The sequence below is a fragment of the Camelus dromedarius genome, unplaced genomic scaffold (assembly GCF_036321535.1).
Source record: "Camelus dromedarius isolate mCamDro1 unplaced genomic scaffold, mCamDro1.pat HAP1_SCAFFOLD_171, whole genome shotgun sequence".
Lineage (NCBI taxonomy): Eukaryota > Metazoa > Chordata > Mammalia > Artiodactyla > Camelidae > Camelus > Camelus dromedarius.
Genome location: NW_026989751.1, coordinates 228341 through 243643, shown reverse-complemented (window position 1 = coordinate 243643; position 15303 = coordinate 228341). Strand labels below are relative to the sequence as shown.

At 38.8% G+C, this 15303-nt stretch overlaps 1 long non-coding RNA gene across 2 annotated transcripts in view; it reads left to right on the top strand.

The window, feature by feature from the left end:
• The first annotated feature begins 2878 nt into the window (after positions 1-2878).
• The window catches only part of LOC135320521 (uncharacterized), a 50490-nt gene continuing 38065 nt past the window's right edge, over positions 2879-15303 (top strand). The window contains exons 1-3 of one of the 2 annotated variants that reach the window (XR_010379689.1): positions 2879-3161; positions 5718-5832; positions 10778-10877. This is a non-coding gene — a long non-coding RNA (uncharacterized LOC135320521). Of the gene's footprint in view, positions 4487-5717; positions 5833-10777; positions 10878-15303 lie in introns of both variants that reach the window. The other variant, XR_010379690.1, reaches the window with a different exon arrangement.

The following is a 15303-nucleotide window of genomic DNA, read 5'->3' as shown; positions in this document are numbered from 1 at the left end:
AAGTTTTTTAAATAAATAAGAGCAGGTAATTTATCAGAAGTGTGAATGGTGTAATCTGCTCTGTCTAGTATGGTAGCCACCAGCCACATGTGGCTATTGTGAATTGAGATGTTCTATAAGTGGAAAATACATAATAGATTTTCAAGACTTCGTACAACAATAATAATGTAAAATATTTATTAAAAGTTTTCAAAGTGTTAATCACACTTTTGAAATGATAGTATATTGGATATTTTGGGATAAATATAATTATTCCTGGAATTAAGTACACTTGTTCCTTTTTATTGTCTAAATGGGATTACTGGAAAATTGTGACTTGCACTATGTTTCTATTGACAGTGCTGGCTTCTAACTTATTGCAAATAATATGAAAAAAACTTTGATTAAGTATTTTATAATTGAGTAGTTGATTTCCATCATATTATTTTCAGGTGTACAACACAGAGGCTCAACATCTTTATATATTATATTCCATTTAATGTCACCATAAAATAATGGCTATATTTCCCTGTGCTGTATGATACAGCCCTATAACCTATCCATTTTATACATAGTACTTTTTACCTCTCAATCCCTTACCCCCTTCCTGCCTCCCTCTCCTCCTTCTCCCCATTGGTAACCACCAGTCTGTTCTGTGTACCTGTGAGTCTATTTCTGTTTTATTATAGTAATTAATTTGTTTTATTTTTTAGATATACATATAAGTTAATAAATAGAATATTTGTTTTTCTTTCTCTGACATATTTCACTTAGCATAATACCCTGTAGGTCCATCCATGTTATTGCAAAAGACATTATTTAATTTTTTAATGGCTGAGCAGTATTCCATTGTGTGTGTGTGTGTTCATGTGTATATATGTGTGTGTATATGCGTGTATATATGTAAATATACATATATATATAATATACCACAACTTCTTTATCCAATCATCTGCCAGTGAACATTTGGGTTGTTTCAGTGTGTTGGCTATTGTAAATAGTGCTGCTGTGAACACTGGGGTGCATGTGTCTTTTTGAATTATATTTTTCTCCAGACATATACCCATGAATGGGATTGCTGGATCACACGGAAGTATATTTTCAGTTTTTTAAGGAAACTCTATACTGTCCTCCATGGTGGCTGCAACATTTACATTCCCACCAACCGAGTAGGAGGGTTCCTTTTTCTCTTAAAAGGTCAAAAATTCTCTACATTTATATACTTTCCTTACAGTTTAGGACACAATTTGGCAAAAGCCAGATAGAATTTAATAGGAGTAAATACAGTATTTTTTCAAATGTCCATGCATTATGGATAGATATGTTATTGATGAGTTGGTTCCCTATTTTTGTAGATGCAGAAGTTTTTATAGCTTCACAGACATTTCAGTCTTGCAGAAAGAAAAATGTCTTTGCATTTTGCTGAACTTGTCCGGGTGGCTTTATGGAATTTGGTCCAGGCCTGCAGAGGTGAATACACATCCAAACCTGAACCATTTGAATGTCTGCAAGATTTTAAGAGTCTAGAATGTCAGATCTGGACTATAACTCTGGTGAATGACATCAGTGAGTGGACTCAAGAAAACTCCATTTGAGTGCAAAGCCTTTCATAAGCCAAAAAAGGCTTTGAAATTGTGGCAAAGCCAGAGACTTTTGTGCACCACATATGGCCACAAACCCATGGGGACAACCACAGGCCTTCTGGAGTGCCAAGGGAATTCCATGTGAGGAGTCCAGCACTCAAAGGAATCCAACAAGTCCCTGCCAGCCAGAGCACCTTCATTGCTACTGTGGTATTTTGAGCAAATGTCTTTTCTTCAGGTTCAAATTGGTTTGTTGTTTTTTTTTTAATAAAAGAAAATCAAACAACTTCTTGTTCCCTTGGTGAAAGTAAAAGCCTAACATTTTCTGATTTCTTTTGACAGAGAAAACTTGAGCCTATGAATCTAAATTCATCTGTGATGGTCTGCAGCTGGGAGCAAGCAGATCAGTGTCAGTCCCTTTGCAGCCGTTGGCTGGGAGCCTGCATGTTCCCTGGACTGATATTTGAAACATGTCACCCTAGCCGTGCCTTCGCTCTGGACTGGGAGGCGAGTCAGTCAGAATCTGCATTATGGAATGTATTTTTCAGATCCAAAGCTACGAGATCTTTTTTAATAGCCAGAGAATGTAGTCATAAATATATCTATTAATGTATTTATGCAAGAACAATTTTAAAGTTTTTTTATTATAAAAATTTCCCCCAAAATTGAAAATGAAAGAACATTGGAATTAAAATCCAATGGAATTAAAAACAGTGGAATTAAAAATCATCTGTACCTTAGTTATACATAAAGAATCTTAAAATCCTTCTAAACATTTTTTTTGTTCAAATGTAGATATTTTTCCCTTCCAAAAATGAAAATTATTATTTCACATTTTTTTCTTTTTCCTTTTATTATATATTCCATATTAATAAATATAATTCTTTTAAATCCCTTTTAATGGCTGTTTAACATTATATTGAACAGATATGTAAATAGTCCTAGGTTTAAGAAATTTAAAAAATTGTCATTACAGTGCCCCTGCAAAGAATTTTTTCGTGTTTCTATTCTTAGTTACTAATTTGGACTAAAAGTTAACAAGTTTACTTTTCTTCATCTAAAACATTGGTTATTTTATGAATGAATTGTAAGGATTTTAAATAACTTTTCAGTAATTTCAACAAAGAAATTAACTTTAATGCAAAAATGTATGATGGTTTGCAAATCTATTTTCATTATATCTTCACTTTTACCAGTGTCATATCTGTGTGTGTTTGCACAAGTGCTTTAACTACCAGCAATGTAAGAAAAATCTGTGTACTAAAAATGTGAAAATAGTTTCCTGGTTTGTGTTTTCATTCTCCCAATATAGGTTTTGGATGACAAGCTTGTATTTGCAAATGTACACACCCTGTGGGAGGTGATCTGTACATACGCTGAGATACTGTACATAAAATTGCCTCTGAATCCCAATCATCTGAAAACCGTGTCCTCAGCCTTTGATACCTTCAGCTGTTTTATGAAAGTCCTCCAAGTGGATGAAAGTATCAACAACCGGAACAAGAGTTTTTCATTGCCCTATTTGAGAAGAGCTGCGTGAACGACTTTTATATTCAGGATAGAGATACATTCATCAATCCAACCACCAGGAGCCGCACTGTAAGTCTAAACCGAGTTTAGCTGCTGTCTTGGGGGTGATTTAGAACCTGCTGTTGAATTATAAGTGATTTGGTTTTGTTGGTTTGGTTTGGTTTTTAAAAGCTGCCCATAAAAATGAAAAAAGAGAAAGAAAAGAAATATGCCTACAGATTCCTGTTAGGATAGTAAACAGTGGCTGGTTATTTACCCTGTATAAACCACACGCTTTCTTAGAATCTATTTAGGTTTACTTCATCCTTTCTCAGATCAAGTATCAAGTAAGGGACAGTTTTAAAAAAAAATTCAGGATTAACTGGATTGTGAGCTCCGGGATCTGCAAGGCAGCTTTCCCTTCCCATGGTGTAAGTCAAATGGCAGAAATGAAATAAAGCACTTCATGTATCCTCCGGTGTTAACAGGAAAAGGTGAGTCTTCTTGACCTTGTTACTTCCTGGGTAAAATGAAGATAATATGTCAGGAGTCGACAAGCCCATTTAGGGCAGGAACCATGTTGTCTTGTTCACTGCTGAATCCCAGGCACCAGGAAGGCTGAGTTTAACAAGTGGGTGAATGAATGAACTGTATTTCCCCCAGAGTTACCATGTGGGGCAGTGTGGATTAGCATCTAAGAACATAGACACGAGAGGTGAGGGTACAGCTCAAGTGATGGGGCGCATGCTTAGCACGCATAAAGTCCTGGGTTCAGCCCCCAACACCTCCTCTAAAATAGACAAATAACCCTAATTACCTCCCCACCCCCCACCAGAATTACCTTATTATCTCCCTGCCACCAAAAAAAAAAAAAAAAAAGGTAGAAGTGGCCAAGAGCATAGACTCAGGCTGGAACACTTGTGCTGGTTTCTCGCTGTCTACCTTGTAAAAGTCATTTAGCCTCTGTGTTTATCAAGTTCCTCATCAATAAAATGGGGATAATAATAGTACCCACCTCGTAGAGATGCTATGGGGATTAATGAATCTGCTTGAATTTTAGAACAGCCCTGGCTAATAGTAAGTACTATGCATTTGCCAGCTCTTTTCATAATTACTGACAGATGTTATTATCAACCAAAGAAGTATTAGTTCTTTGTAAGGGAAATGCATGTTAGACCATTTCATTTATCATTTTCTGTAATTCAGGCTTTTTCCCTCTGAAATACCATTTTCTGTCTGTGCACTAGTAAATCACAGGGCTTTCCAAATTTCATCTGTCTGAGTTCTTGTCATGATGACAATACTGCAGAGTTTTGACATTTTTTAGGGACTCCATCTGAGATGACAGCAACCCCTCAAATTCAGAAGCACTTCTCTAACTGACAACATCTCGCATGAAATGAAGTTTGTAAAATGTAAGAGCTTCAGACGCTAAATGATGCCATAAATGCAAAGATGTTATATCTAAGCTCTTTAAATAAATCCTGTCATTGAAATAAAGGAAATACTATATTATAGCGCTCTATGACTTTGTTACCTTGCTATCCGTTTATCTGACTCTCTAAGACAAAAGAAAGCAAAGACTGAGATTGATCATTACTACTGTGTGGTACACGTATTTGTGGATGAAGACCATACTGAAATACACTGTCTAAGATACTAAAATGGACACTAAACAGCTGCTTGATGCACATGCATGAACAGAACAGGGAGCTGGTTGCAGGGAGCAGACACTGAGCTTCCTGGATCAGAGACTCAGCATAGCAGTCCAGCCCAGCAGTCCACATGTTTTATATTTATATCCGAGCAAAATTAGCAGTGAGAGTCTGAAATGAACTTTGGGGACACTTGCAAACAGCTGTCATGATTACTAATGTGGGACACCAGGATTCTACAGTGTTTAGTTGGCATCTGCACACAACCATTTCTTTTCCACTAAAGCCTGTTGTAATTGCTGGTTCCACATCCAGGCTGAGGAATCATCTCATGTGTTGTTTGGGAGGGAGGTAAGTGGAGTCAGGACCCATGCTAAGGCTGGGTGGGTAATAATCTGGTTCTAGTACAGGAGAAAGGAAAGTAGGTCAGGTGGGAAGGAGAATGACTGGATTTAAATTTTGTTTCTTGAGTAAGCTAAATATATAACATCATGTCAAGTTTCTTTATTGTTTATATTCCATGTGCTGTCACCGAATAACTACTGAATTGTGGGGACAAAATAGCCTGGGTTTTAGAATTGACCCTGCCCCTAAACAGCCAGAGTCCAGGTTCCTCTGGGTGTCCAAGGAGGGGGCTGCTGCCTCCACTGAAGCAGTTTGGGCACTTGGGTGGTGTAGTTTTTTTTGCTGTGGAAGACTGGCCCGGTTGTAGGACATTAAGCATCTGCAAGGCCCTCACCAGGTACCCACGGTGGTCCCAGGAGTGTAACATCCAAGTGTTCCTTTCCAGCCACGTTTGCAAATGACCCTCAAGGGGTTAGTATTAATCCTCGGTGAGAATTATGAAAAATTATATGGTACCTCCATCCCTTCTGGCAAAGGAGGGCCCCTTATTTACAAATGACCACAAAGTGTTAGCACCACATTTTATTAGCAGAACATGTGAACACATGGTGACAGTGACGCTCACCTGTTTGCTTCTGCTTCCCAGTGCAACTTCAGCCTCCATCAGAGGACCTCAGCTGCCCCAGCGAACAGGGCCTTCTGTACAGGGAATGTGCTCCTCCTCGAAGCATAGACAAGAAGCAGCCCTTAGATCTCATCAGGTGAGCTGTTGTGGAGGGCACTCCAGTGGGAAGGGCTCAGGGTTGCCCTCATGGCTTCTGAGTGTGACAGTCCTCCGAGAGTGTTACCAACCAGGAAGCTCACAGGAGCTCTGAGCTTTGTTGCCCCAAGTTTTTACTGGAGACTTTATTACAAAGACATGGTTTATTGGGTCACTACTGACATGGCTACCCCACACAATAACTGTAAGTCAAAGCCCTAACATTTGAGCCCCTACCTCTCCTGATGGTCAGTCACTTGTCACAAAGCTCAAAGCCCCACTCCTCTAATCACATGGTTGGTGTCTCTGGCTGGCCAGTCCCCATCCTGAGTTATCTCATGAACACAAGCCATCCAAGGGTCCATCATGAATAGTAAAGACACTCCTATCTTGGGAAATTTCAAGGCTTTAGGGGTTGCCGTCCAGGAACTGGGAACAAAGACCTACCAAATTCTTCATTAAACAGGAGTAAATGTTAGGTTTCACTTAAATTATAAAATAAGAGAAGTATTCTCACTGCTTAGCTCTATCTGCTGTTCGACACCGTTTCACTACACCACGTGACTGTAATGTCGCGCTCAGCATGTGTATTCTCAGAGCATCAGCGCCGGCTGCTCCCCGGGAGCTTATGCTGTTTGTGCAAGGCTTCTGGGAGGAGGGAGGCCAAGGACAACTGAGCAAACAAAAATAATCGGGCTAATAAGGAAACAATTTCAGATTGAAATGAAGGAAATAATACAGTGTTGAGATGGGAGACTTGGGGGAAATGGAGTCAAGAAAGCTATCTTTGAGAAGGTTACATGTGAGCTGAGATGGTGATAAGGAGGCTGGTCTTTGAGGATCTGGGATAAGTCACCCCAGGAATAGAGGCAGCTTGTCCATTGCCCCGAGGCACAAATGTGCTCAGCAGGTTTGAGGAGATACTGGAGCCAACGCTGGTGAGAGTGATGAGACGCGAGGTTTAGAAGGGCATCAGGAGCACGGAAAGTAGTGTAGACTCTAAGTGCAGTGAGAAGCAGTCATGATAGTTTAAGCACTAAGGTAATTTTCTCTCACAATTTGCAAAGATAATGTGGAGAATGAATTGCAGGGACCCAGGAAGCAGGGAGGCCTGGTCGGAGGCTCTTGGAGTGGGCCAGATGAGAGATGGTGGGAGCCAGGGAGAATGCGTTTGGGGAGTGGAGCTGACAGGATGCAGTTATGGGCTGGCTGTGGATGGTGAGGAGAAGAGAAGGGTCAAGGTAGCCCCAGGTCGGCCTGGAGCCAGGTGCCTGATCTTCCTAATCTCAGTGCCCCATTCAGATGCCCACCTACTTGGGCAAACCTCTTAACCTTCCAAGTGAGGGTTTTAAATCACTGAAGTCTTTTTGTTTGTTTCACATTTTATGGAAAGATACAAACACGTACAGAAGTAGAGAGAACAGCACAGCCAGCCTGTCTGTATCAGTCACCCATCTCCAGAATTATCAACTCAGAGTCACTGTTGTTGCAACTTTCATCTCCACCTCTTCCCCTCCCCCACTTCGGGATCATTTTGAAGGCAATCCTACGTAGCTTAACCTTTCATTAGTGAAATGACAAGGTCTCTTTCAAATACAATTGGAATATTCATTTTTTTTAGGGTTACAAAATAATTCCCTGATTGTCACAAAAATACACTTTTAAGCAGTTTTGGGGTTGAAATCAGGATCCAGACTAAGTTCACACATTGCAGCTAGCATATCTCTCAAGTGGGTTCTAATCTATAATTTTCCTGTTTCTCATTTTCCTTGAAATTGCTGAGGGATTTCTCTATTTCCTGTTTGGTTGATTTCATTCTCCCCTGTGGTTAGACTTATTTCTCCATCCTATGTATTGGCTTTAGCTAAGTGATTTGATCCTCCCCTAAAAGCTTGATCTGAACGAGGTTCAAATTTGTGCAAGAATATTTGTTATATGAAGTTTTGTACTCCTGTCATAAGGTACATAATGTCCAGTTGACTCTCTTTTTTGTGATGACAGCAGCCAATAATGATTGTCACCCGGGATCATTATTACATAAGGGATTTTATTTCATGTGGTCATACTCTAATTTCCTCCCACAATTATCAGCAGGATCACAGTCATGAAGAGGCACTTTCTCATTAACCCGGATTATCCTGTAGAACAGTTTTAAAACAGGAAGTTTTTATATTTGTAAATATTTAAAGTTGATACATTTTTCTATTGTTTCTAATGTTTTTTTCTAATAGAGGTACTGAAGATTGAATCTAGGACCTTATGCTTGCTGAGCACACACTCTGCCACTGAGTGTACCCCATCCCCCTTGAGATTCATATTTATATGATATATTCCTTCTGTTATTTTTGTTTTATGTTATACAAAATTTGATGGCAGGGCAATGGGTTTGATGGCTATTTAATCATTCTTTATGGGATTTTGGGGTTGGTGTGTGTGTTTGTGTTTGTAAAGAAAACAATTTTCCCACTATTTTAAGTATGTTTTGTGAAGGAAATTATGTTGATCTGTTCCCTTCTCCTGGTCCATGTATTCCCTTGTTGCTTCCCACTAGTGGCCCCTTGAGCTCTGTGACAAGACTAGCATGTCTTTAATCCAGGTTGAAGGAGATCTGAAGAGATTTATTCAAGGAGATGAAATTTGTAGACAGTGAATTGGAAAGTATTGAGAAAGTTATTCATTAGGAGAAGGTATGGGGTTGAATTGTTAAGCGCAGAGAAATCTAAGCTATGAACCACCAAGACAATTATTAACTCCAGGAAAAACAAAGTAGGGAATAAAAAAGTAAGCCTAGCAGACAACTTGCTACAGCTGTGAACAGTCTGTAGAGAGTCCTAATAATGTAAAGCAGGGATACTGAGCTGATCAAAATTATAATGTATTTGTATCAAAAGGTTGGAAGAATGAAGGTTTGGGTGTGTAGAGGAGATGTGGTTTGAAAGAGAGCTTAATATTCATTTTCCAAAATAGAAAGTTAAATAGGTGATACATAAAGCTGAAAAAGTCAGTAGGCTGTGTTACAAGGATATTAGTCAGAAATAGGGAGTTTTTATTCCAAGAGTCAGCAGTAGGAGCTGAACATTGTTGCTTCTGACCAGGAAATGGGGTGGTTGTTGGGAACTGCTCCTTTTTACAATCGGTGTTCGAGAACTGTTTGACTCTTTAATGAATGTATGGTATAAGTTTGATAAAAAGAAATCAAAGCTGAATTTTGAAAAATTGATGTTAAGAATTGGGGTGTTTTTGACAGAGAGAGATAACAATCAGACAAAACTACATTTGAAGGGATCCTCATTATTTCTAGCCTTTCAGCAAGGACTAGGGGGCAGACATCTGTTTAAGGTTCAAAAATTCTTTCTGACATTCTTGCCGACATGTAACCTTTGGAAGTAATGAACTCTCCGTCATTGTAAATATGCAGGCAGAGGCTGCCTGACCAGCTCTCTAACTGTAGCAGGGTGTGTTTACCATTGGCCAGTTGGAGCAAGCAACTTCTAACATTCTTTCAGTTTTGAATGTGGCATTTTCAGGATGGATAGTTGATAAGAATGTATTACAAAAAGCTTAACAAGAAAGAGTCCAAGATATCTCAAACCCATTGCCAGGGTTTTCTCTGCCAGACACCATCCTGAGCCTGCCATCTGTGAGCCAGGCCACAAAGACCAGTCACATGAGAATGAACACACTTTGTCCCTCCTATCTGATTTGGCATCGGGCTCAGCCATTTTCCCCATGGAATGGTCCACGCCCAGGTCTCTGACGATGGAGCTGGTCTCACAGCAGCCCTGTGAGCGCTGGTCCAGCCCTAGGGGTTCCTGCGTGAAGTTTCTCAGGACTCCAGGCTGTTCTCAGAGCTGAGTCCCCCCTAGACTAGGCCCTCGGAGCTCATCTCAGCTCCAGACTGAGCCGGAAGCTTCCGAGAGAACTCAGAGCTGAGGAAAGTCACAGGTTTTACCCAGCACTGCCGCGTCAGCAGTGCTCCAGCTGAGGGAAGTATCAGCAGCAGCAAACACACCTGAGCCGCCGCCTCATTGTTCCGCCTCATCCCTAAGCCCTCTGTGTCTTCCTGTCTGTGTCTGTCTCCCTTTCAGGACCAGCCTGGCACCGCTTCGTGCCCTGACTCCTTTCTTCTAATCTTGCCTCCCTGGCCTGTTCCGTCTACTCCAGATTAACTGAGTAACATTGAAGGGTTTTTGAAACCTAGGAACAGCCGACGTGCTAGATAAAAAGAATACAGGGCAGTTCCTTACTCAGCCACATCCCTCCTGCCCTCTCCCATTCCTACATGAGTTTTATAAATATTTTGTCAGAGAGACATTGCACTCCCAGTTGTTATCATTATCAGCCATTTCCTTATTATCTGTGGTTTACGATGCATTTGCTCCTGGGAAGTTCCCGAGATAAGGCAGACTCAGATGACTGAGCCAGTAGTTGAAGTCCACTTGTGTCAAGCCTGTTAAGAATGATCTTTGGTGGGATTTGTTGAATGTGCCAGACTGTCCAGTGAGTGGTGATGATCCCCTGCATCTGCTCCGGAGTCGGCCTCGTCCCCTCCTTTGCTCTGTTCTCATTTATCTCTCTTCAGCAGGTGAACCAGTGATCTGTATTTCTATGATACGTAAAATACTTCTTATTTCACGGTAGAATTTGGGGGCTGCTGTGAAAGCGCATATGTTTTAAGTGTGAATTGAGTCAGAGGTTTAAACTTAAAGCCCCCTTGATTTAGAATCAGAAATTAGTATGATGGAAGGAGGGTATAACTCAGTGGTAGAGTGAATGCCTTGCATGCATGAGGTACTGGGTTCAATCCCCAATGCCTCCATTTAAAAAACAAATAAATAAACCTATTTATGCCCCACCAAAAAACAAAGAAAAAAGAAATTAACATGAGGATGAAGCTACAGAGTGAATATGTGTGTCTTCTGAAACTACCTTCTGTCTTTCTACAGGAAATTCTACGGAGAGAAGGTCGGAATCTACTTTGCTTGGGCTGGGCTATTACATTCAGATGCTCCTCCTGGCAGCAGTCGTGGGGGTGACTTGCTTTCTGTATGTATATTTTAATCAAAATAACTGTACTTAGAGGTAACTTCTCTTTATTCCTTGTTACCGTGCTTACTTAACTTAGAATGACATTCTCCAGGAGCATCCACGTTGCTGCAAATGGCCCTATATTGTCAGTTTTTATAGCCGAGTGGTTTTCCATTGTATAAATATACCACTTCTTTAGCCAGTCATCCGTTGATGGACATTTAGGCTATCTCCATGTCTTGGCTATTGTAAATAGTGCTGCTATGTATATTGGGGTTGCAGCTGTCATCCTGAAGTAGGGTTCCTTCAGGATATATGCACAGGAGTGGGATTCCTGTGTCATATGGCAATTCTATTCCTAGTCTTTTGAGGAAACTCAATACTGTTTCCACAGTGGCTGCACCAAACTGCATTCCCACCAGAAGTGTCGGAGGTTTCCCTTTGTCCACAGCCTCTCTAGCATATGTCATTTGTGGATTTTTGAATGATGGCCATTCTGACTGGTTTGAGGTGATACCTCATTGTACTTTTGATTTGCATTTCTCTGATAATTAGTGATATTGAGCATTTTTTCATGTGCCCATTGATCATTTGTATATCTTCCTTGGAGAATTGCTTGTTTTGGTCTTCTGCCTATGTTTGGATTGGGTTATTTGGTTGTTTCTTAGTAAGTCATATGAGCTGCTTATATATTCTGGAGATCAAGCCTTTGTTAGTTTCATTTGCAAAAATGTTCTCCCATTCTGTAAGTTGTATTTTGTTTTACTTAAGGTGTCCTTTGCTGTGCAGAAGCTTGTAAGTTTCATTAGGTCCCATTTGTTTATTCTTGCTTTTATTTCTATTGCTTGGGTAGACTGCCCTAGGGGAAGATTTCTGAGATGTATGTCAGATATTTTGCCTGTATTTTCTCCTAGGAGGTTTATTGTATCTTGTCTTATGTTTATCTTGCTGAAGAGACTATCTTTATTCCATTGTATATTCTTGCCTCCTTTGTTGAATATTAGTTGACCAAAAGTATTTGGGCTCATTTCTGGGCTCTCTATTCTGTTCCATTTGGCTGTATGTCTGTTTTTGTACTAATACCATGCTGTCTTGACGACTGTAACTCTATAGTATTGTCTCAAGTCTGGGACAGTTATTTTTCCAGCCTCTTTCTTTTTTTCTTAAGTTATTCCCTGGAAATTCTATGTCTTTGATGGTTCCATATAAATTTTATTGTGATTTGTTCTAGTTCTATGTAATATGTCCAGGATAATTTGGTAGGGATTGCATTAAATCTGTAGATTGCCTTGGGCAGTGTGACCAATTTAACAATATTGATTCTTGCAATCCAAGAGCTTGGGATACCTTTCCATTTTTTAAAGTCTTCTTTAATTTCCTTCACCAATGGTTTATAGTTTTCTGTGTATAATTCTCTCACGTCTGTGGTTAGATTTATTCCTAGATATTTTATTACTTTGGGTGCTATTTTAAAGGGGATTGTTTCTTTACTTTCTTTTTCTGTTGACTCATCATTTGTGTAAAGAAATGCAACTGATTTTTGAACATTAATCTTGTAACCTGCTACTTTGCTAAATTCTTCGATCAGCTCTAGTAGTTTTTGTGTGGACCTTTTATGGTTTTCTATATATATTGTCGTGTCATCTGCATATAGTGACACTTTTACCTCTTCTTTTCCAATTTAGACCCCTTTTACTTCTGTTACTTGCCTGATTGCTGTGGCCAGGACTTCCAAGACTATGTTGAATAGGAGTGGTGATAGTGGGAATCCTTGACTTGTCCCAGATTTTAGTGGGAATATTTTGAGGTTTTCATCGTTGAGTGCTATGCTGGCTGTAGGTTTGTCATCTATAGCTTTTATGATGTTGAGATATGTTCCCTCAATACCCACTTTGGTGAGAATTTTTATCATAAATGGGTGTTGAATTTTATCAAAAGTTTTCTGCATCTATTGAGATGATCATGTGGTTTTTGTCCTTTCTCTTGTTGATGTGAAGTATTTCATTGATTGATTTTCATATGTTGAACCACCCTTGTGTCCCTGAGATGAACCCCACTTGAGCATGATGTATTATCTTTTTTATGTGCTGTTGGATTTTATTTACTAGTATTTTGGTAAGGACTTTTTTCATCTGTGTTCATCAGTGATATTAGTCTGTAATTCTCTTTTTTGGTGGTGTCTTTGCCTGGTTTTGGTATCAGGGTAATAGTGGCTTCATAGAATGAGTTTGGGAATATTCCTTCTTTTCAATCTTCTGGAAGAGTTTGAGAAGGACTGGTATGAGTTCTTCTTTGTATGTGTGGTAGAACTCCCCGGTGAAGCTGTCCAGTCCTGGACTTTTATTTGTAGGGAGGTTTTTTATTGTTAATTCAATTTCATTCCTAGTGATCCATTTGTTCAAGTGGATAGTTTCTTCTTGATTCAGTCTTAGTTGACTGTATGTTTCCAGAAACTTGTCCATCTCCACTAGGTTATCCATTTTTTTCCATGTAGTTTGTCATGATATTCTCATATGATATTCTGTATTTCTATGTTATTTGTTGTAATTTCTCCATTTTCCTTTCTTATTTTGCAAATTTGTGCTCTCTCTTTATTCTTCTTTGTGAGTACGGCCAGAGGATTTTCGATTTTATTTATTCTTTCAAAAAACTAGCTTTTGGTTTGATTGATTATTTTCTCTATTTTTTTAATCTTTATTTTATTTATTTCCTCCATGATCTTTATTATTTCCTTCCTTCTGCTGACTTTTGTGTGTTTTTGCTCTTCTGTTTCTAGTTCTTTCAGCTGGTGGGTTAGATTGTTTATTTGGTATTGTTCTTCTTTTTTGAGGAAGGCCTGCATTACCCTAAACTTTCCTCTTAGCACTGCTTTTGCTGTGTCCCATATGTTTTGTGTGGTTGTGTTTTCATTTTCATTTGTCTCAAGGTATTCTTTAATTTCAACTTTGATTACATCATTGACCCATTGGTTTTCTAATAGCATGTTGTTTAATCTCAATGCTTTCCTTTCTTTCTCCTTTGTTTCTCTGAAGTTGATTTCTAGTTTCCATGGCATTGTGGTCAGAAAAGATTCTTGAGATAATTTCTATCTTCTTAAAATTGTTGAGGCTTCTTTTGTGACTAAGTACATGATCAATCCTAGAAAATGTTCCACACACATTTTAAGAGATTGTTTATTCTGTTATGGGGGATTGTAATGCTCTGAAAATATCCACTAAATCCAATTATTCTCTTGTATCATTTAATTTCTCTGTTGCCTTATTTATTTTCTGTCTGGAAGATCTGTCTAGTGATGTTAATGTGGTGTTAAAATTTCTGACAATGATTGTATTCCCATCAATTTCCCCCTTTATCTCTGTTAGTAGTTGTTTAATGTACTTAGGTGCTCATGTTGGGTGCATATATATTAATGATTGTAATATCTTCATCTTGTATTGATCCTTTAATCATTATAAAATGTCTTTATTTATCTATCTTTATGGCCCTTGTTTTAAAGTCTATTTTGTCTGAAATCAATACTGCTACACCTGCTTTTATGGCATTTCCATTTGCATGGAATATCCTTTTCCGTCCATTCACTCTCAATCTATATGTGTCCTTCTCCCTAAAGTGTGTCTCTTGTATGCAGTGTATTGAAGGTTCTTGCTTTATTATCCAGTCTGCTACTATGTCTTTTGACTGGAGCATTTAGACCATTAACATTTACAGTAATTAATGATAGATGAGAGTTTATTGCTATTTTCAATTTATTTTTGCAGTTGATTTGGTATTTCTTCTTGGTTCCTTTCTTCTTCCTTTTGTGGTATGGTAATTTTCCTTTGTATTGTATTTAGTTTTTGTGACTCACTTGTAAGTTTTTGGCTTGTGATTACACTTTTTTGTAAGTCTGTTAACCAATTACTGTAACTGTGTGTACTAAACAGATATTAATGTAATCTCAAACCCATCCTACTGAGAACAAGATTTAAAAAAAAAAAAGAAGAAGAAAGGAAAAATACTCTCACAGTCATGAATTCTCATTTCTGTAGCATCCTGCTTCTTTTCTATTTAGAGTAGACCTTTCAATATTTCTTTTAGCATGGGTTTAGTGTTGCTAAATTCTTTTAGTATTTGCTTCTCTGTGAAATTCTTTATCTCTCCTTCTATTCTAAAGGATAGCCTTGCTGGAGCAAGTATCCTAGGCTGCATCTTTTTTTTTCATTCAGGACTGTGAATATATCTTGCCACTCCCTTCTGGCCTGTAGTGTTTCTGTAGAGAAATCAGCTGAGAGCCTTCTCTTGTAACTCACTCTTTGTTTTTCTCTTGCTGCCTTTAGGAACATTTCTTTATCCTTCAGTCTGGCCATCTTGATTTATGATATATCTTGGCGTGTTTCTCTTTGGGCTCTTCCTGTTTGGGACCCTCTGATCCTCCTGTGCTTGGGTGTCTGATTCCTTCTTTAAG